The 27550-nt window shown below is 42.0% G+C and overlaps 2 protein-coding genes across 3 annotated transcripts in view; one reads left to right on the top strand and one right to left on the bottom strand.

Moving 5' to 3' along the window:
• Positions 1-18148, bottom strand: part of CUNH1orf21 (chromosome unknown C1orf21 homolog) — a 122531-nt gene extending 104383 nt beyond the window's left edge. For both annotated transcript variants that reach the window (XM_061452106.1, XM_061452107.1), the window contains exon 1: positions 17982-18148. The gene's annotated coding sequence lies outside the window, so the exon portion shown is untranslated. The remainder of the gene's footprint in view (positions 1-17981) is intronic.
• Positions 1-27550, top strand: part of TRMT1L (tRNA methyltransferase 1 like) — a 340729-nt gene that overhangs the window by 281907 nt on the left and 31272 nt on the right. The gene's annotated exons all lie outside the window — the stretch shown is intronic.

Raw genomic sequence — 27550 nt, 5'->3', positions numbered from 1 at the left:
GGTTTCCAAAGCTCCAGACCACAGGATATGCTCAAGCAGATTTGCTGCTGTAGCTGTTTCTGAACATCACCCTAGATAAAGTGCTTGAATGCATACAACACTTGAAGGTTTAGATTGGCTTTCACTTCTAAAGGGTTAGGCAACAGCATCTTTCAACTAAAGGCCAATTAACACATATTAATGGGGGCAAAGTAAAATTCAAGGGTAAGCAAGTCTTTGGTGCACAAGGCAAGGCAAAGTAAAAGGAGCCAGTAGAAATCAAACTTAAGCCCAGCACATAGTGCTGTCATGATCTATCTGCTTTATACCTGCCTGCTTCTCCAGAAGTCTTTACATACTCATACACACTTCCTTCAGAACAGACACCACAATAATCACTGTGATTCAATTCAGTCTGCATATAAATCACTGATGAAGTGACATGCAAAAGGTACCAAATCTAGAATCACAGGCATAGTCTCTTGTCACCAGCCTTAATCTCAGGCACATCAGGGGACTCTGGGTACTTATCTGGGTTGCTGGCCTGTGTTGCAATCTGCCTTGCTGTACCTTTCATATACACTGCTACTTATTTAAAAGCTATGATAAACATTATTCCTAATGTTACAAATACACCTTCAGTTATCACATATACATTATGCTATGGACACTTACACTTTTGATTAGAGTTACTTTACAGAAGCATGTGCATTTATATTATTATTGATCTCACATCTGTACAGAGTATATAATTTCTTTTGCATCAGCGGATACCATGACTAAGTAGCATTAAGAGTGAAATGGGTATCGCAGCACAATCAATATTTTGTGCAATTCATCTTACCCACAGGATTCTGCACAGTTCCGTGGTAATGGGTGAGCAGCAGAAACAGGTGGGAGCTGCAGACAGGCATCTGCAGCCACAGACCTGCATCTAAGTGGTGTACAGCAGATGGCCATCCACCGCTGACTTTGATACCCAAACACCGTTTAATATCTCTACAAGGGATACGTAGTTGTTTCTATAATGAAAAAATGTGTGTATACACACACGCACAGAAATAATCAGTGCTTCCCATTCACTTAAAACAGCATTCACATAAGGAGAACTTTTATTACAGGTATTTTCTTAATACACTTGCATTTGTCTTTTGTATTCTCTCTTGCATTCACTTCAAATGAATAAAAATACATCCTACTTAGCTTATAAAACATTCACTTATTAAAAAAGTTGATGTGAACTTGTTTGAAAGACAGAAACACGGAAAAGAAACAGCAGAGTTGTAATCATGCACCAGACTCACACTTGCTCAACTGCATACCCAGCACAAAGGCATGACTGAATCCACAAATCCTACATATATTTTTGTCATATAAACTGAAAGCAAACCTCAGTCAGGTCTAGCGGCAATTGAACCTGAGGACAGGGCTTTGAAGGATAGCATGCAGCCACAGGCTGCAGTACTCACACCCATCTTAAACGTGGCTGGACATTACAAACCCTTTATGCTTAATGAGCTGCTGCTTAATAATTTCTGTAATTATATGCTGTCTTTAACTAAGGGAAGAATCTGATGGAGAATGGAATACATTGTTAAATTACTATAAAAGTTAAATCTGGATTAAAACAAGTATTCTGATTGGTTATGCATAAGGTGAGGAGGCAGGAAACATGAAAAATGTACTTGCAGACTCTGGAGGAGAAAAGTACAATCTTAGAAAATATGACCAACTTTAAGTTCATTTTTCTACTGGCTTAAAAGAGACTAAAAATAAGGAGGTTTTAGTAAAACAAATCATTAAGCGTATAAACATGAAAAGGAGTTTTCCTATTAAACAGCATTCATACATCAATCACCAAGTAACAACATGCAAGGAGCAAGTGCACTGACACAACTCAAACTTCGCTATTTCAATTAGACAGTCCCCTAACAGATGATAATCCATCATTTCTTGGAGACTGCAAAAGTATCAGCACTTCTTTTAGCACTCATCTGAGAGGAAGACAAGAAAACACTGTAAAAGAAATGAAAGACAGGCAACATTCCCCCCCCCCCACCTTGCAACCCGACAGAACAGGTGCTCCTTTTTATGAACAAGGGAAATACTTTGCTGTCACACTGAACTCTTACTCGTTTGTCCCCATGTACTGTGTAGGGGTGGTTTGCATTTTTATAACATTTCGCATAGAGGAAACCAAAGGAGAAGCAGCACGGCACAAGAGAATTCCCACCTTTATCACCCTCTGCTTTTATACGTGTGGCAGAAGTAGGCCTTTTTCTAATTTTGACATCAAGCTTACATTATATTCCTCTGCTCTCCAGAATTGTTATCCAATAAGCTTAACAGCTTATTGTACAGAAACAGAGGCAATTGCTTCTTCAGAAAGCCTCCTGTGGAACCTCCCAGTCCCCCAAGCCATTCTATGCAGACCCCACAAGCCCAAACAGACTAGAGATAAGCTGACAATGCAGAATTATTGTCAACAACTACACTGGGTTGGACTAAGGGTCCATTTCATCCTGCACACAATAGAAATCAGAAGTGGAAACCTGGGAAAGGGTGTAGGAATACAGATCAAATAAACAGTGAAATCACCATGTAACACTCTCTCCTACCCCAGGTGAAGGTACAGGGACAACTTTTTTCTCGTTGATTCAAGGTGTAACTGAAGTTGTACTAAATGCAATGCATCAAGTCAACATTGGTCAATCATCATGGCCCTGGGTTGCCAATCAGGCTTTCCTGTACATTTCCCTGTCCCCACTCAGCCTTGGTTGCTCATCTCTACCTTGTGAGCTTTGGGAAGCCAAGATCCTTGCCAAAACTCACAAGTATGCTTTATGCTTCCCAGAATGACACCTGATCTAATCAGGAGTTTCCTTGTGCCAACATCACACATTTAGTAGCGGGGCAAGGGCTATTTTAAGAAAAGTAAACCTAAATGGGAAATGGTGTTAGTGCTGGTGAAAGGAAGCTCCCCAGTACAATCATTTTGACTTATAAGTAAAGTTAATCAAGGAGCCACCTTTAAGGTGGGATTTTTCCAAGTTTAAGCTTTTATCATTATATATTTAGAGACTCTTTAAAATGTTAATACCAAAGACACCCATGACACAACTTTATGTTGCCTAGGACTTCGCATATACTACATAAACAAATTTCCCTACCCAAAACCAGCACTAATGCACTCGGTCTTAGATACAAGGCCCTGCTGCAGCAGGCACAGTGCCTTACCTCCATTACATCTGCTGGCCTACAAGACAGTTCCTGTTCTTTGGTGTTCTGCCAGAATTTCTGTCAAACACATTGTGTGCCAACACAAGTGGTAACAGGAAACTCCACAAAAATTCATGCTGTTTTCGGTTTTGCAGGGCTGCTGCGCAACACAAGATAGAAAGGGTGGTGGACATAAAACAGAAATGCAAGCAAGGCTCAATGCTCAATCAGTCCTACAAAGCAGGTGCATTAGCAGGACCATTAACCCGTAAAAGCTACTGAAATCATGAAAGTCGAGGTATTCCCATAGCCAGTGTTTGCAGGGTCAGCCACTGCCCCCTCTTTCCCAACAGTATGTTAGTGCTACAATGAGCCTATGATTTCTTCCATCAAGCCCCGTCTCAGGTTCAACAACTGAAGGCTGATCCATAAAATTTTGTCCTCGCCTTTGGTTGTCCGCAAAAGACATACTCCTGGATCAGCTACAGTTAAGGTACCATGATGAAATGGATTCTAATCAAATACAATTTTTTTTCTTGTTGCTTTGCCTTTTGAGCACTTGTCTATTTGTCTGTCTTACATTTCTTGCATTGTCACCTCTAAAAGGAAAACAACATGAATCCCAGCATCCTGCATCGCAACCTACAGAATATGGCTCTGGCTCCGAGAATATACTCAAAGTTTTTATTCATAATACACACCATAAGAACAGAAGAAGGAAGCATTTGATCATTTCTGCCCCCTGAACCACACACCTTGAGATAATAACGCAAAGCATGCATGTGGTCTTACACAATTTCCTTTTCAACAGCAAGTGCCTTTTGGTTTTGTTAGTCTCCATCTCTTTTTCTCCTGCTACTTTTCCAGCCTTGTGCCATCAGATGTTTAGCTCTTCACATTTCACCTCCAGCACTCTACCTTGTCACCTTCTTGGTTAACACGTTTATGAACAGACATACTATTCCTGCTCTCCATACCATTTCTCTGCTTATTGATAACAGCTCTTGATGGTCATCATCATGGCTTGACTCCACGAACAAATATTTGGGAAGGGCTTTACCCATGCTTACTACAAGCGCGCTGATGACTAAAAAGGCCAATGTAAGATAGGCAAATCCGGCTGCAAAAAGCACAGCAAAAGGTCTCCTTGGGTGCTATCAAGCAGTGCTCTCCTTGAAAAAAAAGGCTGCTTGGTCATTCAGGATGTTGCCGAACAAGACTGTCATCTCCTGGGTCAGTCTCGAGCAACCACTGTCCTGAACCACCTGCATGCAGGTCTGCGACTTCCAGTGCACCTTATCACCTGCCGTTTCATCCCTCGCCTATCGCTACAGGGCTTTGCAAGTGTGGGTAAACCCTTCGGGCCTGCACAGTGGATTTTTTTAGGTGAGGCACAGCATGCGCAGAACTGGCCCCACCCTTTACACCTGAGGTTTATCTGCCAGGGCCTAGCGAGCTTGGACAGTGACAGCAAAGTCCTCAGGTCGTCGGTTTGATTAGAGTATCCTTCTCTTAGATGGATAGCCTTACAGGGCTATAGGAGCTCCATCTGCCCAGGTTTGAAGTTAGAGTTGTCCTTCTCCTAGGATGGTTGCCCGAAGGCTAGTGAACCCATGCTGCTCATGGACACACTTTGTCTGACCCTTCAGTTGAGACCTGTCTGGCATGGGAGACCCTACCGGAGGCATGTGCCACCACCGGCACAGCTCCCAACCTCACAAGGGCACGTAAGCTCTTTCCCCACGACAAGGGGGTGTCCGCGAAAGAGGCTCTTGATGGTAATGACTCAGGAAAAAAAAACAAAACAAAAAAAAAAAAACCATGCCCAGGCTCTGCTCCTACCCCAAATGAAAAGAATTAGCTAACTCCACCTAGACAGCAGTGCTAAGAGAGAGCCCATGCAATATGTCCTTTTCTGGGCATCATGATGGTCAGCATTACTCTAGGGCGTTACGATGGTCAGCATTACTCTGAACTTCTTTGTCAATATTATTCTTTAGCCCAAGCTAAATCCAATTTCTCTGCAGGCTCCAGCTTATACAAGGTAGCATGGGATTGTAGGAAAGGATTGCTGTGATGGGGAGTTGAAGTTGGGTGACAACCAAAAGTCAGATGTGCAGGAGAGGCGTAAACCTCTTAAAGAGGGTAATCAGAAAGCCAGAAAGACAAGTTTTCAGCTTTGTCTTTTCACACATCTATGATTATGGCTTTTAAAGCCACAAGAATCCTTCTACAGCATTCAACAGTATTAAAAAAACATCGTACCTCTAAACATCTAGAAGCTAAATCCTAGACTTGCTAAGCTCAACAACAAAATTCTCCATAACTTCAGCAGTACCCAGTTTTGACCCCAGGGTATAGAATGCAAATGCACATAGGAGCTAAACATAATCTGTGCTGACATTTACATAATTTCGCTATATGTAAACAAATCAATGTAGCCACAATATTTGATTGTACTTCTGTCTTCCATGACCAATGAGTCAGAACTGCTTGTGTACAGTTATTAGCAATATAAACCTGCAATCAATCAGCACTGTCTTCACCCTACAGAAGCAGGAAGAAAACGGCTACAAAAGCCATCAGGAAATAGCAATAGACACCCAAGCCCCAGGACTGAACTGGGAGCATTAGTACTTGTCATAGACAGCAATAGGATGCTCTTCATAACTATGAACTTTAATGTTTGAAAAGCTAATCTGTTATGAGAGCAGAATTAAGCTCCTAAAGTTCAAGTTGATCAAGGGATTTAAAAAAAAATAATAATCAGATTTCAGTCTATTTAAAAATAAGTAAATAAATTTCAAAGCTGAGAAAAGCTACTTGTTTTTATTTTTCTGACAAGGCACAGAACAAGATCAGACTCCTATCACACTGCATGCCACAAAGGTACCATCATGGCTGCAAGGAATCTGAATAGGTAACTCCAGTCACAGCAGACCCATAGCTTCTCATGAAAAAGAGCTGTGGTCTCCCAGCTCCCTCCCTGGTATACCATTCACTACACCATTTTTCTGCTATTCCAGCAATATCTGGAATCACATACATTTTTTCCTCCTTACCAAATGCTTTGAAGATTATTATCTGGTGCATGCTTGTTCTCCTTTATATTGCTTCTCAATATTCCCAAAACCTTCCTTGCGGGCACTAACTTCATCTCAGCCTTTCTTGTACAGATCTATAAGAAAGCAGCAACCAGTATAAAGACCAGGGAATTACTAAAGACAGATGTACACAGCACCAAGGGTATATTCCTAAATTTCCGGGTAAGTACAACAAACACAGCACCTTAGACCACAGTAATTTCCATTAGTTCTAAACTTTGTCCGAGAGTACCTCTGGTGACTAACCAAATGCTCGAACCTCCTAGAAGTGCTGGCTAATGACCTGGTAGGAATGATGAACTAGAAACTGGTAAGCCAACTTGTAACCCCTACCACCAAAAAGCATACGTCTTCAAGGACGAAAGTTAATTCCCCTCTTCTGTTTTCCATCTCTTCTTCAGCATTCAAACAGAGACGCAAAACCAGTCATGCAGTCTGATGATACAGAAAGGTCCCTGCACCTCCTCCAACACTTTTATTCCCCTCAGCATTGAGACTAGATCAGCATTCTCAAAGACAGCATCTCAGCTCAGAGCTCAGTCTGCACTTGCAAGAGACCTTATGGATACCAACTGCAAAAGTTACATGCTACTTTTTTTTTTTAACACCCAACCAATACTCAGTACTTTCAAAGCAATTAAACTGTTCCAATACAAAACACAATTCAGGTGTCACAAGAGCTGGCATCAGGTAAAGAGAAAGAATGGAAAATTACAGATTGGGAAGAAAGGAACAGGAAATTGAACATCTGAAAAAGCACAGAAGTCACAAACTTAATAAGAGTCCACAAACAGGTCAGAGCAATTCACCAGGTAGCAACCAGAGTGAAGCCATGAAGACTTCAGGGCCACCTTCATTCTTACTTGTAGCTTTCATTCTTGAGGATATTCAGTCACAACCAAAATCAAAAGTGGAGCTGATCTCACATGCTTGGAAAACCCACTGCAGATTTTTTGGGGGATAATTTCCTTGGCATGGTTAATTTACCTTTCATTCCACCTCTGCCTCTCACAAGCACTGCACTAAAACTGTCCTCCGGCTTGTGAGGTGCTTGAGACTATGTCTCAGGAAGCACCTAACACTAATTATAGCCAACAGCAGCCTCTTATGTGCCTTTTCAAAGCATATGCTGATGCAAAAAATGCCCAGAAAAGAGAGTTGTTTCTTCTGCATTTGGCTTAAGGCAAAAAAATACAGGAACAAGACAATTATCCTGCTGTTTACCTAAAAAGATAAAGGATGTGATAACAAGAAATAGCAAGCAGGTTCTTCATGTGCTTTCTCAGGATAGCAGTAGCGCTTAGGAAAGCAGAATGGAAAAGAAGGTAGGAGATAACTGCTATTAGGATGCTATTCTCCATCACAATCTTTTGACATTGGCAGGATCATTCCTGTATCTGATATATAGTGCTTTATTTCAATATCAGATATTTAGACTGGTGGGTTTTGGCACCTCAGGGTTCATTTTGAAGGGCAGGGAGCAGGGGAAAGCCAGCAGTAGAACAACTACATGTCTTACTCTCAGTAATTTTAACAGGAGCAAAGAAACTCCTCATTGTGCATTGTAAGCCAACATAAACCCAAAAAAAACAAGAGTCCTCAACCCATCATGCTTAATGAACGTTCTTGATGAACTTCACCTTCTTCTCTCCAGTCTCCTCTAGACCTGTGCTGCTGCCCAATCTGCTCTGCCTACAAAGCAAGGCCAGGGCAGGGCCTGGAAGAGTTTGGACCTACTTTTCACCCAGCAGCAACAGCACTATGTGCTGATTCTGCCATATTTGCTATTGCTTCAACCTCAGTGCCCTCAGAAGACCAAAACCCACAGGCTTTGCATAGCAAATCTTCCCTGACTCAACAGGAACGCCTTCCAAATCTCAACGCTGGCATGCGCTGCGCGTCTATCTGCAAGAACAGGATCTCTGCTTGCAGCCTCACACAGGCCTCCTGGATGGCAGTCAAAGCATGGGGGAGGAAAGGCTACGCATTTGTTTACACCCTCCGCAGCTGAAGGGTGGGAAGGGAGCTGGGAGGGACAAGCCGGCAAAGACAAGGAGCACATCCTTAACTACCACTTTCAGAGCGGCTGAATCAGCGTCGGGTGGATGGCTATTTACTGCTGACACAGAATTGCAATAAATCACTACCTTTCTGAAGCAACAAGGAAGTTGCAGGGGTGACTGAGTCATTCTCCACCCTGACGCCATTCCAGCAGCAGAGCCATGTACATCCCTCAGCTTTGGGCTGTGCCCATGGCCCAGAAATAGCTTTTAAGCCAAATCCTGCAGTCATCATTCAAAACTGAAATGCTTTATATACACTCAGCAAGAATTCATGTATGTATTTGACACTGCTAAGAGTAACCAGTGCGTAAATTATTCACTTAACAAAGGAGTCTAACTACAAGAGTTACACCAAGTATGCTATCTTTTCTGACCCACATAGAAGCTAGTAATTTGCATTTTATGGAACCACTTTGCATAGACAACCAATCTTAATGGCCAACAACATGATGTACAAAAATTAATAACTGAAAAGCAGTCATCAGCACTGTTATTTGTGTTACACGTAACTCACAAACCTCATTAAATTGTAGTATTAAATTTCTAATGACCTTCTGAAAAGCTGTTCACTTTGAGAGTCTTTTTTGTAAGGCATAAGCTTGCAGAATGCCAAGCAATTGCAGAGAAGTATGTGATAGCTACCCTGTGGGAGAGGACAGGCAAAAAAACACTGTCACAAAGATGTCACCCTGATCTCCCTTTGGCTGAAGAAGTGACTTTGACTTCATGAACCAACCCCCTCCTTCCGGCTAGTCACTTGACCAGGCTTCTCTCACAAATTGCGGCCCTAATGTCAAATTAGTCCTACTTCATCCAGTCCCCAGACATCTAAGAAGCTCCAGCCTTTTTTCTTTCAAATCACTGGCTTTTAAACTATTTCTGTTGCAGCACCCAAGCATTTGCTGTGGATGAAGAAAGGCTCAGAGACTAGCATAGAAGTGTAAAGGCAAACAAAAATAAACCACAAAGCCTGGGTTTTTCACAGTCTTGGGGAAATTAGGTCCCTTGAATCCCCATGCAACTCAGTGAAGAGTCAAGCACATAATTTTCCATTATGCTTATAAAAATCCCCAAATAAATCTACAACTAAACATAGCTTCACAAGGCTAAGTATTCATTATTCTCCTAAATGGTGTTACTAAGCCTGAAGCCTCTTACTCTCTCTTTTTTTTTTTTTTTAATAAGGAAATAGTCTCATTCTTCCCAGAACATCAAAGATTCATAATGCTAGTAAGAGGAAAATCCACCTCTCAGAGTCAGGTCCTGTCATTGGAGAAGAACAACAAACCCTATATTCTGAGCTGACAATCATCATGATCTGCCCATTAGAGTTGCGTCACTCTTCCCTGATTTGTCATGCTGATGGAGTCTGTCTGTTTGTGTTGGGGATGACAGTCACTCCTCGCTGCTGACGTCTTTGTTCAGGGCTGTGCCGTGGTCTCAGGTACACAATCTGCTCCAGAACATGCAGACTGGCTGTTGTCATTTCAAAAGCTTTCCTGGCATATTTCTGTAGACTAAAACAGGAAGATTTGGGGCAGCCAGAGGCTGATTTATCATCCTGCGAGTGTAATTTGGGCAGCTCTTCCAAACAAAACATTTTCACTGTGATAGCAAAGGCAAACTCCCCCAAATTGAATTTGTATGCTGGTTAATTAGTATCCTCCGCGGCAATGCTCTAGACAAAAGAAAGTGCTGCCCTCCTCCCACAGGCATCAAGGCTTTTTAACCTCAAAGATGCACCTTATCTAACATGACCACAGCAGAACGGATACAGCTTCCTCTTTTAAGAAAAAAAAAACAAAACCATAGGAAAACCAACATAAATTATTGTTCTCTGGGAGGTTTTGATTTTCATTTCAGTAGCACTGGGCAGACACTTTTTAAATGACAGGCTCCTACACCTGAAAATTAGCTAGCAATTTAAAAACATAAATTGTAAGAAAAAACAACTATATCTTTGACTTTTGTCTTTGAGTGATAAAATACCAGAGACAGTACTAGAAAACCCTGGTTGGCTTGCTTTCACCTGCTAATAAAACAAGTCCCTGAAGTACCTAAAGTTTCTTCTCTATGTATTTCTGTGGTAGATTAAGGGGAGAGCTGACAGATATGCTCCCCTGGATTCAGTACAGCTTATTCAGCATCTTCAGTTTTGCTATTTCAGATTCCTGCAAAAATAAAGGCTCAGATGAGAAAGCTGAGCCTGTGGGCATCCACCAGACCTCAGCTACTGTGTGTATATAATAAGCACAACTGCACCGGAAGAAAAGGAACAGTATCCTCTCCTTCAGCATCACATGGCTGACCATGATCAGCAGCCCAAACCACATCTTTAAACATCCTTACTTCAGAGAACACTCTGCTGCTGAAGGTAGCTTCCTGGTGACAGAGTGCTGTGTAAATCCATCTGCAACAAAAGACCAAACTCCTGCACATTCTATCAGTACATTTATTACACATCAACTGCATTCCCTTTAAGATGCAGCCCAGATGAGCAGGCCTGTAGACAAAATTAAGCAGCAGGATTCAATCTGCATATCGCCAGAACAGAGAAACATCTTAGTCTCCCCTAAAAGCTGAACCTGAAATGGGCTTACAGCCTGTTAACAGCCCTTAAAAAGACAACATTTGCTTTGTTTTACCAGCCAATTCTTCATTCAGACTGTTTTCTAGTAGAGATGTGCAGATATCCAACATTCATAACTTCACTGAATAGCAATTTAAAAGGAATTCTCCAAACAGAAAGGCAAACTTCAACAAGCCCATTTCCCCAGGAATGGCACACCAACATGAGCACATCATCCTGAAACCTGCAATGTTCACAGAAAATGCTGCTGCCAGAGTAAGAGGAAAGCAATTTGTTCCTTCCTCTGTGCCTTCCTGATAAAACAATCTCCCTGTCCAATATCCTAAATTGTGCAGGCTCTGCAAATATAATTAGCCACGACTCTAAAATGCAAAGGTCTATCTGCCAAACATGCATCATCACATTAAAGTTGCTTTCCTTTTATTAATAAAAACTTGGGATGAGATGAGATAAAAATCCTAAGGAGAAAAGTCTAAAAGGTAAGTCCCTTCAAGTCACCAAATAAAGAGCTGTCTTTGTGTGGATAAACTCCTCCATTATAAAAGCACAAGTTCACCAAGGTACTTTTATGTCCTGATGTATGAAATTATTCCAGCTACATATCACTTTACAGAGTCAAAGGGGTGAGGCTATGGTATTTATAGATACGTTTAGGGCTACAATTTTGGTTAGCAACAACACAGTCACGGCCTCAATGACTAACACACTTTTGGGAAAATGCCTACCTGTACATATAGATGCTAGAATTTTTTTCCTATATTATACCTATTTCATTTGAACTTGCTTCTTATCTTTTTCACACTTCATGGATAAAGTCTATTATTTTCTGCTAGAGGTACAGAGACAGAAGAAAAATCAGACTGAGGCCACTTCAATAGTAAGAGGAGAGTCTGATGTAACCCTGATGCTTTCAGACATGTTCAGTGGTTTGGGGCTGGCTTTTTTCTATTACCAATAGCACTCCACTCAAAAATGGGACCTCAGTTTTACTAAGCATATGCCACACATTAAGAGATTAATCTCTGCAAACAATTCAGATAGATAGAGCTCTGTAAGAAGAATCAATGGCTTTCCTTGATGCAGGTAACAAATTAAGAGCTCATAATGGTTTAAAAGCCTCTTTCTCCAAACCTCCAATCCTGGGCCCTGCCTTAAAACTATTCATGACTGGACCGATACTCCAGTTAAATCACAAGGCATTGGCATCTCTTTACTCCAAAATTACCTTCCTTAGGAGCAAGTGACAGCATACATGCTGTTGGATTAATACTCTGTGGGAGATCTAATCCATATGTATATACTGTTGTTGTATATAGCATCATTATGTAAATATGTCTATTTTTAAAACAAACAGAAAATGTTTGTCTGGTCAATCTCTACTATTATCCCACCCATAAACCAGTAAGCTGAAATTCCATCCACTTTAATCATGGTTTACAGGCTTGAGGGTGGAATAACAGTAGAAATTACAAGATGAAGGTTTTCTTTTTGCTTTAAAAACATGGACATCTTCCCCATTTTTATCAGACACTGCCATAATAAGAAATAAATTACCAATCTTTGGAGGGATTCTTTTAATGCCCCAAATATAACTGCCATTGCCACCAACACCAAAGCCTATTATAACAAACTGTAACCCAGATGGTTCCTGTAACCCAGACAGACTCCACACACCAGTACAAAAGCAAATATTGTAAGTCAATGCACAGTCAAAAGATCCTGCTTCCCTACTGCACGAAGGAAAAGTGGAATTTAAAACACAACTTGCTAACACCTGCCCATTTCTGAAACAGTCCAGGATGGCATGTTGAAAGCTAACCTAAACAACAATTCAGGGGACAAGTCATTGTTTTTACTGCATTATGCTTCACTTACTGGAGTCTGTATTTCTTAACTTCAAGCTCTTTAATACAATTTTTAAATTCTGTTACCTGCATCCTTTCACATTCCCTAAAATGCTGCACCACATACCTTGCAAAGGATTATTTTGGTAAGAACGTCAAGCAACACTGCTGAAGTCACCCCATGGCACACAGCAATTCTTGTCTGACTCGTTCTGAATCAAGACTTACTACAATCTGCGTGCACAATGTACATCTGCAGAAATCACAACACTTATTGTATTTGAACATTTTTTTGCATGCAATCACATAAATGAAACAGCAGTAACAGCACATTTCTATGAAATGAGACTGTAAAAGGGGCTGGGAGCATGCCTTACTGCAAACATATAGCAGTTATCTTTATATATGTTCTAAGACCCATTAACATCCCCATACATAATTTTCTATGTGAAAATCTAAAAAGGAAAATACTCATCCATAACTCAGAGAAAATCACAGGGTAGGCAGTTCAAATGGCAAGCCATAAACCAAAATAAAATCATTTTCAGGGGACACAATTATACCAGAAGTTCACTAACACAGGATGTTGTGAACACTAATGCGAAATGTTTCACTAGTGTGAAACACCAAGTTTCTCGAAACAAATTAAGCATTTTTCAGAGAAGACAATCCATCAGCAGCTATTATACGCAACACTGTGCTGGTTTTAGTCGGAGTTGAGTTAATTTGCTTTATAGTAGCTACTATGGGGCCATGTTTTGGATGTGTGCTGGAAACAGTGTTGATAACACAGGGTTGCTTTAGTATTGCTGAGTAGTATTTAAGTCAAGATCTTTCCTGCCTTTCACAACACCCCATCAGTAAGTAGGCTCGGGGTGCACAAGGAGCTGGGAGAGGACACAGCCAGAACAGCTGACCAAAGGAATATCCCAGACCATATGATACCATGCTCAGCATATAAAGCTGGAGAACGGGGGGGGGTGGGGGGGGGGCGTGACATTCAGAGTGTTAGTGTTTTGTCTTCCCAAGTAACCACTACATGTGATACAGCCCTGCTCTCCGGGGGATGGCTGAACACCTGCCTGCTGATGGGAAGTAGTGAATGAACTCCTTGTTTTGCTTGTATGTATGGCTTTTGCTTTACTTATTAAACTTTATCTCAACCCACAAGTTTTCTCACTTTTACTCTTCTGATTCTCTCCTCCACCCCACCACGGGGGGAGCAAGCAAGTGGCTGCCTGCTTTGCTACCAGCCAGGGCTAAACCATGACACAGTCTCAACAGAACTGCCAGACCAAAGAGCAAGACTGCTGGAAGGGTTTACCAGGAGGAGGGTAACTGTAGTTTCAGTTTTCCTATGCATCTGTAAGTAGCCCTATCAGAATAGATACTGAGCTAGACAGATCTCCAGTCTGAGCAAAAATAACTGCTCTTATTCAGTACATAAAATTGAAGACAAGATACCAACCTGTTAATAAATCAAAGCTAAAGTAGATTAGCACCAGTAAAAGAAATAGCCTTAAAATTACTGACTGCATATCACATTCCACACCATCCCTTCTCTGAACGTCCTACAATAATACAGCCTTAACAATATTACCTATTCCCAAAAGTACCTCCTTAGATTCCAGTTTACCCTAAGTGTGCTTGTGTACATTTAGTCCCAAATACGTTATACAGCATAAAGATCAGCCAGTAGCATTGTGATAAATATTTGCAAGTGCATATGAAATCCCTTTGCAATTAGATGCCTGCTTGTGTAGTATTAAACAAAGCAAGGAAATAATAATTTTAAAAACCCCAACCTTTCCAATGTTTTTTTAAATGTGTATCCAAAACTTAGTCCTGTTCCATCATCTTCCTGAAGGATGAAAGAGCAGCATCCTTGACGGTATCCTACCTTTCCCTGAACAGAACAAGAAGGTTGGAAGGGCCAAGCTTCGCGCCAATACAAAGCCCTCTAGAAAACTGACTGCCAGGAGTCAATTGTTCCTCCTTTCTCCTAAACACTTGACACCATAACATACTAAAATAACAGTGGGCATATTTCATGCTACAGTATTTTTAGAGCATAGTCCACTTAGAGAACAGAGCCCACACGAGATCACTGCATGGCAACTGCAGACAAGGGTCCAAGTGAAGTGCTGCACACACAGGCACAGAGAAGTCCCTGCTGTAAAGCCAATAAACACCTCCCTCTCCTCCGTGCGTTCCAGCTACTTCCCCCACATCCCAAGTTTCCACCATCACCTTTCTATATTGCCCCTTGACTCCTCTGGCAGGGTCCCACTTCTGATACACCAGCACTGCCTGTACTGTCTACTCCTGCATTGACCTTTGCCGTGCAGAATGCACCTCATCGCCTCCTCTCTGAGCACATTCAGGGAGACAAGCCTTAAAAATCTCTCCTGCAGCAATGCTGCTTCCACAACAAGAAGAAATAGTCAACTGATTGAGGGGCTGCCAGCTTCAGCAAACGTGTCTGGAATAATATTTTTTTCATTGAACAGCTTCCAGTTGAGCACTGGTCATCTTCCTAGAGCCAAAACCTGCACTGCAATTAGAACAGAGCCTGCTCAGCACCCTAGGCATGATCGGATTGTGCACAAAGACGTTTGCTGAGGCCTCTGCTTGTCAACTAAATGAAGCTGAAAGTAAGTTTGCCCATGCATGCAAGGCAGCACCTAACACACAGCAGAAGCTCCTGGAGTACAGACAATCAATAGTAAGTACCTTTTAATTCCCAGTTAGTTTACCAAAAACTCATTTATTACATTGCTGTATCCACTCATTGTGGTTTTTGTCCAATATTTGCAATATGCTAACTGCAGCATACCTCTCTGATGCAGCTGCCCTAATCTATGATGTTATATATATCATTTGTTCACCCAAAGTTGAATGATCATTTCAACCGTTGTTAATCTGATTGTATAACAAACTACAGCAGCCTTAAATAACCAAGCTGCTCTCTCCAGCAGAGATCAGTTGAAGTCACTCATTTCAGCACCCCAGTTCTTTTCAAAAAGAAAATGAAACGGATATTGGAGAAAGAAGAAAATAAAAGCACCTGGCCACTGCTTTCACAGCTGTCTACCATACATATCATGGAATATCGCAGCATGCAGATGCAATGTACTAACTTCACGCCTGGGACAGGCTGCAAGCACAAGGTGAAGCAAAATCTTTTCAACTGCTGAACAATATTGTGCAATTAAAGCACATTCTGCTAGATCTTATTCATGGCTCCAGCGCAAGCTCTTATGCAAACTATACAGCATGGATTTTCAAAACAAGTAATTGCACATACATAAACTAAGGCTGTAATTTACATGGCAGATCCTATAAAAGCTTATCTACCGCATGATGTCACACCCGTAAATTACAACTTAAAGTACCAGAGGCAACCTACTGCTGTCCTCCCACCCCAAAATGAACAAACATAATTAATATCAAACAGTGCTCATCCATGCCTCCACTTCTTGGAAATAAACACACATGAAGTACCTCCCAAGACAGAGTAGTATTTAAGGATTCTTCGTACAATAAGAAGATTAATAATTATTATTCTATTGCATCATCACAAAGTATTAAATCAAGCTGCCTCATCATACAACGCTTAAGATAATAAAAGGTTAAACAACATCAAGCAGTACTGGTGCACTCCACTCATATCAAAGGGCAAACACCTCAAGCCCCCATACATGGTAGATCTTCAGAAACATATAGCCCTATGGCTATCACCAATAGCAAGTTAGAAAAGCAAAATCAAAACACACGTATTTCTTTGAACAGACTCAGGACCAGAATTTAAATCCAACCAACCTGGGCATGAGGAATGTGAAGGGCAGGCAAATGGTAAACTGAGTAAGGGGAGGAACTTGTTTTGGCATCTCTCAATTTTAGTTCACCAATCCATGATCAGCTCATGAGAAATCAAAAGGCAGTATTGGGAGCTAATATGAAACCACCTATTGACTGCAGCTGGCTTTCTACAGCACACAACAAAACTAATTCTCTTGACTGATACCCATGGTGACAGCTTCATCATAGAAGTCACAGACAAGACAGGAATCAGCAAATGACTCTCTAACCAACGCATATTTGAGTACCTTTGTAAGGGAAAGCAAGCTAAGTATTTCTGCTCCAGGCACAAATATCTGCTCCTCCAAATCCACAGACAGTCATCCACAAATCTAACAATCCATAGATAGTCATCCACAAATCTAACAATCATCCCAGTGCCCCTACAATCTGCCTGTGTCAGGGTACTACGCACACAGCAGGCCCTGCACCAGAGAAGAAAGAGGCTTCAGTGAGTCTGTCCACCCCAGCTCGGTCTCTGCCATCTCCATCACGCTCAGCCCGCACCAAATTCCCCATTTCTGCATGTTATTGCGAATCTGACATCACATCAGTGCAAGCACAGTCTGACATCTACAGTTAACTCGGTGATGGTGTAAGTGCCGCCTGGCTGACAGACATTTGGTGTTGCAATACGCTTGCTGCTGAACCCTTGAAAGCGGAGATACATATACGCATAAAACCTGCTACAGAAGCCTCGCAGTGACTTGTTCCTTCTCCATGAGGCCGGCAGAACTGCAGCTAGCTACGTCCCTCCTGCGACAGGAGGGAAATGCAGCAAGAGACCCCCCTTACTCACTCCACTTCTGATCCGCTGCCACGCCAGCACCCCCAAAACAAACAGATTCCGTTCAAACCTCAGGCTGCCTGCCCGGATGGGAAAACCTTGTCCATCCTGCAGCCATTTCGCCTCCAAGCCGCGAGCCCCACGTCCCCCCTCCAGCCCCGGGGGCTGGCAGCAGTTGACGAACTGCGGAAGAACGCAACCGCCCCCCGTACAAAGCCCAGCGGGGTCATGAATAAAACATCTCCCGGAGAAGGAGGAAGGGGGGTAATGGGGGGTGTCTGGATGTAGAGAAAGGGAATAAAAAGGCTGCGCGGCGGCCGGTGGACGCGGTTGCGGGCACGGCGCCACAGAAGGGACCCTCACACACACACGCCGGCCCCGGCCCAGAAGGGGGCCGTCGCCCGACCCCGACCCGTCCGCCACCGGCCAAGGCCCGGGCTTCCGTGGGGGAAGCGGCGGCCCACGGCCCCCCGCCCGCGGCTGCCGGCCCCCCTCCGCGCCGCTCACCCCCGCCGTCACCCGGGGGACACTCACCTCAGGGGCCGCAGCTCGGAGCGTCTCCTCCAAGGCGGAAAGCCGCCGGCAGGCGCCGGGCGCGGCTGGGGGCCCGGCCTGGAGAGAACGACGAGGCGCAGGAGACCGAGCGGCTGCAAGTAAGTGTGCGAGCGCAGCGGCGACGGCGGCAGCCGGGCGCGGACCGGCCTCTCCGGCGAGCCGGGGCGGGCAGAGGCGGGGAAGGGGCGGGGCGGAGCGGGGCACGCCCCCGGCCGTCGCGGCGGGGAGAGGCCGCGGAGGAGGAGTCGCCGCGGAGGAGGAGTCGCCGCGGAGGAGGAGTCCCCGCGTACCGCCCGCCGTCACCGACTCGGGGCTGGGGCCGAGTACTCGGGGCTGCGAGCGGCAGGAACGGCGTTACCTCAGGCGGAGGCTGGTGCTGGGATCCCCTTCCCGGCCGCCGCCTCGCGCCAGCGCGCCTTTCCTCTGCGGCTGAAGGGACTCAGTGACCCACTATCACTCCCGGTCTGGGTGCCGGTGGGAGGCAGAGAGGCTGTCGTGGAGGATGGGGACCTATGCCTGTTTTGGCAGGGCGGGTGCAGAATTGGTTGGGATGCTGCAGAAGACCTTTAAAAATAAGAGTATGACGTTAATTAAAATGGTCTCATAACCGTCCACGAAGCCGTTGTAAATTAGTATTAAACGTGTGCACTTTCAAATGCTTTGTTTCAAACACAACCAACAGGCAAGGATGACATGTCGTTTTTATAGTTATTTTGGAAGTGCTTCAAAACAAATTCCCACTAGCCAATTTGTCCTTCCCACTGACTGTTGGGAATGAAGTCGCACTGATTATGAGCCCTGTGCTTTTTAATTATTTGACAGAAATCTTGTTTACATGCAGGGGTGGAAAAAGTGCAGGGATAGGACCTTTTCAGGTCAAGCTGTCATTAATACACTGGCTGGTTTTAAGCACAGTGTTTGCGTGAGCACTTCAGTGCCCTGAAAGGACGACAGTGAGCAGCACAAGGACATTCCCACTCCCTCTTCCAGAATTCTGTACCCATCCCAGCGGGTGGTCTGGCCTCTCCTGAGGAAGAAGAAAGGCTCAGCACCTTCAAGCATCCACAGTATCTCAGGGTAGGAGTCTGAGTATATTGAAGTCAGAAATCACCAGGCATCTAGGCAAAGTCAGACGTGCAAAAATACAGACCCCTGTGCCTTTGGTGTCCTCCCACTCAGCAATGGGACAGCAGAGCAGTTCACGTATCATGGAGGGTGTTTTTTTTTTTCCCCAAGAATGCAGTGTCTATCAGCTTTATTGCAGCGTGAACCCAAATTTCTGCGGGTAAATCTGTGGGTTTGTATTCACAGAGGCATAGTTTTTCATGAAAATGGTCATGGACTGAAAAAAAAATGGAGGCTGAGGTGAAGCTTCTTTGAAGATCCGGTTATGAAAGCTTTCTCACACTGCTTCTCCCAGGAAGTGCTACCATGTGAACTAGAGAGATTCCAGCAAGTCTTCCTTCTTTTCATCACTTACAGTTTTAGTATCTTTCAATAATCCAGGCAGATATGTTTTCATCTAAGGACATTTTTCCTTAACCATCAGGAAAATGTTAACATAAATAAAATAAATAACAGTTTGTTTGCCAAATCTTTGGTCAGATCCTATTTGCAACCATTTCTACCTTCATCCTTCTAGCAATGTAATTATTTTTGTCTGCATTCACTACTAGAAAGGATAGACATAAACAACATCAAGAGATTCCAAAGAGGAAATATATTCAACTAGAGGTTGACAACTTTGAAGTGAGCCAACTTTGTTTTTCACCCTTTGCACTGCAGAGAGCCTGATGTTGTTTCCAGACACATGGAGCTTTTACAATGAAAAAGGTACGATTGCTATGCCACTATAAGCTGTGCTTCCAATGAAAATGACCATGAAAGAACAGCATAAAGCAAACGTATTTTGTTTAGCGTACCCATACAAACCTCCTTGAAGTTTTCCTTGTGATGTGTGCAGCTAGTCAACATTCATAATATAATTATTTACATGTAAATCCACTTCCTTTGTACAAATTTGTCAATAAAGTCTTTGTCTACCACTCTCACATAGTCAAAGATATGCCTAAAAGCAGAAAATAGATACTTCCTTGATTTCTTATGTTTGTTTTACTCATCTTTGAGATGGGCCATTGCATACTGGAGAGTTAGTTTTAGAAGCTGGAAGATGATAAACAGTGGAAATAATTTCTGATATCCATAAGATATTTGGTATCAAGTGTAGCCCATGTCAATGAAGCCCGGTACTCCGTCCCTGCCTAGTGGTGCCTGAACCAGGTACTAGTTCATTACCCCAAGAATAAATTATAGTTTTAATATCAAAAGCAGGGAGTGGTGATTGTTCCTGCAAGAAGAGGATAACTTTCACCCTGACTTTTTTGTATAGTACAAAAGAAATCAGCTTTCCTGATTCAGTTCTCCTGCTACTGTGGGAACTGATTGACTTGGATCTGGGGGAGCCATGGACTAAAGAGTTGCTAGAGATAAATATTTGCAAAGACAACATTCTTACACACACAAGCTGCTCAAAATTCTCAGAAAGGAGAAGGGTGATGATAGAAATTAGTTTTGAGAGAGTTGGTGGCTCCAGAGGTTGAACTTGGTAGTCTTTTGAAAGAAACTCTACCTTTGGGGCAGATTCTGTCACATTACATTTTGGGACCCTTTCTTGTCCAAGGCAATTGCTTGTGTGCCACCGAAACTTATCATCAGAGAGCCCTCTCTGGCATCAATGGGGGGTTCCATGTTGACCCCAACACAGCAATGCACTAGATAGAGCAGAGTGAGTGATGTGCACAATTCATTTCCAACAGTGCCAGCAGGCTTTAAAGCTGGTGAGTTGATGTCTCAAAGTCAGAAATTTTGTACTAAGAGGTTATTTTGTTGGCTTGGTCTATGCATTGTTTCTATCCTGATGAATCCGTTTAATTAGAGCATGATTTTTACCCAGGATGACATATATTATTTCCAATATGGATGCAGTTGTAGTGGGAATATGGACTAGTTTTCTAATGCTTGTACTCACATTATACTGTGATAGAGCACTTACATTCACAGAAGAGCATTTTCAGTACAATAACTATATAGGGATTGTTAAAAGTGTTACAGCTGGTGTATGTGTAGAACAAGCCTTGATGTGAAATGTGAAATGTGAAAGGGAGCTCTGGAAACAGGAAGCCTCTTAAGAGAGCAGTTAAAACAGTGGTGTAGAAATATCAGTTTGTCCCATTTATAAGGAAAAAAAAAAAGGAAAAAAAAAGAAAAAAAAAGTTATTTGGCTTTTATCAGATTCCTGCAGTGAAATTGGTGGGTATGTGTGTGTGTGCCATGTATGTTGTCTAAGATACGTCAATACAGCGATGCTGTATGGATCTGTTTTCTTTTCTCCTAAAACTGGGAGCACAGTTCACTCATCTATGCCAAAGGTGTACATGGCATACCTGTATCCTACTTGTTACTGGTAAAAATTAAACCTTTCTTTCAATCATATTACAGCTTTCTGCTTCAAAACCTGAAAATTGTTGTAAATATCAAAGTTATTTGATTTTCTGAAAGGTAGTGGTGATTTCCTGATACTTTAAAAAAGCTCTACATTTCTGCAGTGAGAGAAATTAGAGAAGTCAGGCTCAGTTTATAGACATATAGGTGAAGTTGCTGCACATTTTTCCAAATTAACGTGAGTTCAGGAGAAAAACTAAAATGCTGTACAAACTAGTGCCAGGAACTGTTTAAAGATTCTGATTGATTTGTATCCTCTAGACCCTGCCTGCGTGATGCTAATGTAAACTGCACAACAACAAATTAATTTTCCTTCTAAGAATATTATTTCTGAAACAGTGAACTATTCAAAGGTCTCTGTAAACATAATCTCTCAGGTTGTAAAATACTGTCACTGTGAAAGGACTCTGTCAGCCAGGGTGACAAAGCCCTTCCTCCATCTCCAAGGACTGGAAGAGAACCACAGTGAAGCTCCTGTGGAGCAGGTAGCTGGTGCTGCTGGATAGTGAAGAGAGGGCACAGAAAGACAAAAGCTCTGTCGATTCAGTTTCTGATTCTCCATGTCCTGAAAAATGTGAAGACGTCACATACCAAAAATTTTTACGAGATAGCAAACTTGCTGAGGTGAGTTTGATCTTGTAAATCAGCAAGCTGCTCTTTGAGCTGTTCTGCTGTTTGACAAGTGATGCAGGAGCAGATGTGTGAACTTCCCAGCTCCTTTTTAATGGTGCATTGTATCAAAGTATAGTTTTGCATATTTAAATGATTACAAGTTAGTGGATGTTTGTTTTGTACACTCTGGCCCTGCTCACTACATTCACTATCACTATTGAAATGGAAATGGTGTTAAGCTCCAATAAAGAAAAAAAATCTTGGCTACTAGAGAATGCATTTTAACTAATAAATAATTATCTTAAAATAAATAATGCCCTTGGAAACATGAACTGCTCTCATTTACCTCACTGAGCAGTACTCCTGTTTGGAGGGCAAAAAGGATTCTGAAATATTTAAAAAGAGTCAGAGATTAATTTCACTACTTAGAGCTGCATAATTCTCCTCAACTTTGTTTTTCACATTTTTGGCATCACAGAATAGGGTCTACATTAAAAACCTGTGACAGAAAGCAAATCCAGCTGTAGGAGAAGCCTATAGATATGCCTGGGAATTTTCAGACAGTCTTTGCTGATTCCAATTTATTTATTTACTCTTCAGATTCAGTTATTCTCTTTATACCTGAGCTTGCAATTAGACAGGATAAGACAAAATAGGTAGATAAGCCGTCAGATAAGCCAGACACATTTTGGATGCTGTATAAACAAGAATAAAATATCTCCGTCAGAGCATCCAATTCTGAGAGCCTAGTTCCAGATTAATGACATAGCAAAGCTGTCTAATAAGTTCAGACAAAGGCACAAAGAGTAAAGAATAACTGGGCACTTTCGGTTTTAGTTGTTCAACGTTTGGATGCAGCACAGATAGTGCTAAAGTTGAGTTTCTTAGCCTAAAATATGTTTTGTGCTGGGACTGGAGTTGTAGGCCATGTGTCCATAATATAAGCCAAGCAAGATGAACTTGATTTGTGTGCATGAAGTCACAGTTTGTCAGAAACCCCGACAATTTGCTGCACTAATTCTCTAACAAGGCAATGGATGATCTAAAAACATAGGAAATTAGTGACAAGCAATGACTGGCTACTATGGTCTTGTTTGGGTCACCAGCAAAAGATCCCTCTTTCATGGTGCAAAATTGGATCCAAAGTAACGAAAGGGATTTTTCATGTATTTTAATGCAATAGAAAAAAAATAAAACAAAGCAAAACAAACAAACAAAAACCCACCAAAAAAAAAAAAGCCACCAAAACAAACCAACAAAAACACAAAACCAAAGAACCAAATAAACCAAAACCAAATCGCGTTCCAAGTTCATAACTAGTTGAAGGATTGTTTCAAACAGTAAAAGCTGTCATAGGTGAAATCATCATTTGTGTTCATTCAAGCCATTTATCAGCACTGAAGCTAGGGACTTTGTACCATGTGCAAAGTTAAACCTGAACACAGCTTTTATCCAATCAACCTCTCAAGTCTCAACATCTCAGATGAGCAAACAATGATTCAGTAATTAGCTTAAAGCAGAAAGTGGGCATGAGAAGCAAAGCTGCAAGCCTTGGCTAAGAGACCATGTTTTAACTGCTAGCACAACTCTGTCCTTTTCATGCATTGGAAGTGGGCATTAAAAATATATATATAAAAGGATTTGTCAGCATCACTTTTCACACCAGAAAAGAGAATACTGCTTTCACACCATTGACTTTTGAATACTTCTGTACATATGGGATTGGAGATCTCATTCACTGTTATTCATTGTATGTTATTGCCTTTTAATTTCCAAGTTGAGGAAATAAAGAAAATACATTCTTTGTCATTATGCTGCTATTATTGCAGAGAACTTAACTGCATTCAAAACAAGGCAAAGTTATGATTCCCTTAGAAATTGTAACTTGGTCCAAAACACTTTTGGAGTAATCGTTGCTATACAGCTTTAAAGAAAATATTAAACTGACAGAAAGTGTGCATTATAGTTGAGAAGGGAACTATTATGTTGAATTTCACAACTTGGATGGGTATGTGATTAATCACAAATGTATTTTTATTATAATTTTTATATATAGGTTATGATACAGAGCTGTGGGCTAGGATTTTTCTGCCTTATCCTAGGCATCTCAGAGTTAGATATCCATACTACAGCTAGTCATCCATGGCTCCTTTTGAAGTCAGTGGAGAGAAATTAGGACATCCAAAGGCTGATTTATCTTAAGATAAAATGAATGACCTCCCAGAGGCTTGTGTTTTGCTGGGATAGCTGACACAAGCACAGGCAGCTAGGTTATGATGTCTAAACAATGTGAGGTGTATTCATCGTCAGGGGTCAATTCAATAGTCTTTAGGAAGGCAATCATTCCACCATCATTTGGGGGAGCTTTCACCCAATAAACATGTAAGAAGTTTTGCCTTTCTTGCTTGCTTACTTTGTTAGTCTCTATTTGCCCACCCTCTGGAACAGTCACTGTTCAACCTGGATAAGTGGAAATGCTACCACTTCAGCACTAATTATTGAAAAACATTTTCAGTTCATTATCAAAACAAACTCACTTGCTCCCTAAGCTCCCTAAGTTTCTTTATTGGAGGAAGAAGAAAAAAAGTTACTGAAAAAAATGGATGTTCCTTCCAAAAGGGAAGGGGGAATATTGCCAGCAGTCTTGCCTTAATTATCTCTCTAGCTTGGAGACAAGAGAGAGGAGTTGGGATAGCAATAGGAAGAATTGAAAGGTAGGTACCTGAAACTACACTTTGAAAAAATCGACAAGAAAGTTGTAATAGAAACTTACAACGATTAAAAAATTGAAAAATCACTTAAGAGTTCACTCTGTATAAGTTTAGTTTGGTTTGAGGCCAAATCAGAATTAGTGTTTCCATTGAACTGTGCAAAAATATGACACATAGTTTGGCTGTTATTTGTGCATGTTTAAGCAGAATGAAAAAATGGTCTTCCCATCATTTGGAGCTAATGTCCAAATAATGGGGACTGTTTTGGATCTGGAAATTCAGTTTCAATGTCCAGCTCAAAAATTTATACATCCCAGGGAGAGGTGATGGTGGGGCTCATCTTTGGTTAAAAATGGCATGGAAGCATTCTGGCCACCTTCAAACCAGTGAAGGACAGTACCCAGAAGTAGTTCTTTGTTACTTGTTTTCACAAAATTCAATTTTTTTTTTTATTTTTTTTTTTTTTTTTGAGTCTAAAGACTTCACCCCTCTGTATAACCTGTCTCTGAAGGACTATGCAGAAGATTTGTTGGTGTCCCCATTCTCATGCAGGATGCAAAAGAATTCGGTAGGGTGCCCTATCTCCTGCCCTCCACCATCATAAAACAAGTTCAAATTTGGATCTCTGCAAGGAGGAGAGATGGAAGCCTGCCTGTGGGTGAACTTGTGCTTTCTGTAGCAAAAAGACTGTGTATACCCAGATTATTTGTCACCAGTGGCCATGGGGAATGGAAGGGAATCTCACCTTAGGCCTTGGATAGTTGTTACTGCAGTTTTGCCAAACCAGCTGAGAGTCACTGACAGCTTCCTTAAACTGCTGAGCCATAGCAGAAGCAGGAGTCAGGCACATGACTCTGCGAAGCATGTGGATTGAATATTGTCCCAGGTAATCAAGCTAAATACAGAGATAATGCAGCCTTTTCCAGGTAGGGAATAAAGATGAAAGTCTTACTAATAGCGATACAAGAGAAGAAAGGAAATCTGCAGCCTTTATGCATCAGCTCCAACAGCATCTGCAACCTGCTGCTGGTGGTTGAGGTGCTCCAGGCTTCAAAAAATGCAGAGGCATCTCCCCTAAAATGAGTACTGGCCTGGGAGTCTGAAGAAACTATAAGCCAAACTTAATATTAACCTACCTCTGAGCATTGTAGCAGTGTAATTTTTTATGACGTGCAATGCCTGAAATTTTGCAAACATCTGTTAGTGAGTTTGTTGTTTGTTTTGTGTTTTTGTATGTATGTGCCTTTCCGAGAAGGGAGAGGGAAAGAACTACCAGTCTCTGAAGTTCATTGTAACTCAGAGGTCCAGATGTTATGCTAAAGAAAAGTTGGATTGAGCCAAAGTGAAAGAAAAGGCTTTAAAGATATTTAAGCAAGCTTCTATTAATGTTCAAAGGTGGAGCATTTATGTGAAGTTTAGCAAAACTTGCTTTTTATGATCTATGCAATGATAAAGGGAGATTTCCCAACTTTGCACAGCTACAATAAAGAAATACAAACTGTTATTTTCTCCATCAGTTGCTGTGGAGCTGTACTCTCCCCCCATGAGCTGCTGTTGGCAGTTCAAAGGTGTGGAGCAAACCTAAACCTCCAGTTTGTGCTATTAGTGACTTCTAGGGTTGACCAAAAAGGGAAAGGCAGCTCTCAGTACCCAGTGTCCACTCAGCAAAGCCTTTCAAAAATGAAAGAACATTGTGCCATCACCTTTGTTTGAAACCTTTCTCATGGTCTTTGCACATCTCTATAACTCCTTGCCGAAAATAGCTCTGAGTGGTCTGAAAAATCTGATTAAATCTGAAATATAAGGGTTGGCTGAAAAATAGCGTGGCTCGAGGTATCTGTCAGCAGTGGGCCTTGGTGGTCGCTTGGCCATGGTGTTGTGTGGCCTGAATGGATGTCACTGTGTCTTCATATGTCTTCTTCATGCTAATCTAACCTGCAGCAGGCTTTGAGGTGTCTGGATGAGCAAGACCAGATATTTTATTAGCTCATTTAGTGTGGTGAGGGTGGAGGAAAAGGGCTGACCTACTTGTACTCTTTAGCAGACATCAACACTTGTGACTTTAGACGCAGGTGGAGCAGTTAAATGAACAAAAAAACAGTAACTAAGAGACTGAGCAGATCCCAGTTATCAAGAAGCAGAGGATAAGTGTTTTTCTCTTTCTGTTTCAATGAGGACCAAGTCAGGCTCTTAAATGTCATAAAACACATCCCGATGACTGGGGAACGAGACTACTTGACTCATCCCTGCAGTCACCTGTGCTCGTGTATTTCCTTTCAGAAAATAGCTACCTCCATTAATCTTAATCCATTTAATTGCATTGTTACCTAAGTGTTAACTATATTTTCTATACTGTGACCAGAAGGGAGACTGAACACCATACCTAACCTCATTATATATTTATGTGTACAACTAAAGAAGTACAGGAGGAGGTCTACACTTGCCCAAATCCATGGCATTGGACAGGGAGAAATTTAGCCCAACAACTTCTGAGACTGGGTAGGAGTTCCCTGCTATGCACCAGAGGTTGTGTTTCATGTTCAAAATGGCTTCTTTGAATGTGAAAGACCATTTCAAAAAATAAGGAGCCTGCTCTTCCCTGGGCATGGTGGGGACTCTGAGGTGCAGATCAGCTTTGGGGCCCCACCTGGACTGTGTGCTGGGCTCATTTGGGCATAGCATCAATTTCAGACACTTGGTTTCTGAGTCCCCAGTGAAACAGGA

The sequence above is a fragment of the Pezoporus flaviventris genome, unplaced genomic scaffold, assembly GCF_033815535.1.
Source record: "Pezoporus flaviventris isolate CSIRO_AGI_PZ_B2104156 unplaced genomic scaffold, CSIRO_AGI_Pfla_v1 ptg000013l, whole genome shotgun sequence".
NCBI classification, from domain to species: Eukaryota; Metazoa; Chordata; class Aves; order Psittaciformes; family Psittacidae; genus Pezoporus; species Pezoporus flaviventris.
Note: the sequence above shows the minus strand (reverse complement) of the source record. Positions and strands in the feature narration are given on the sequence as shown.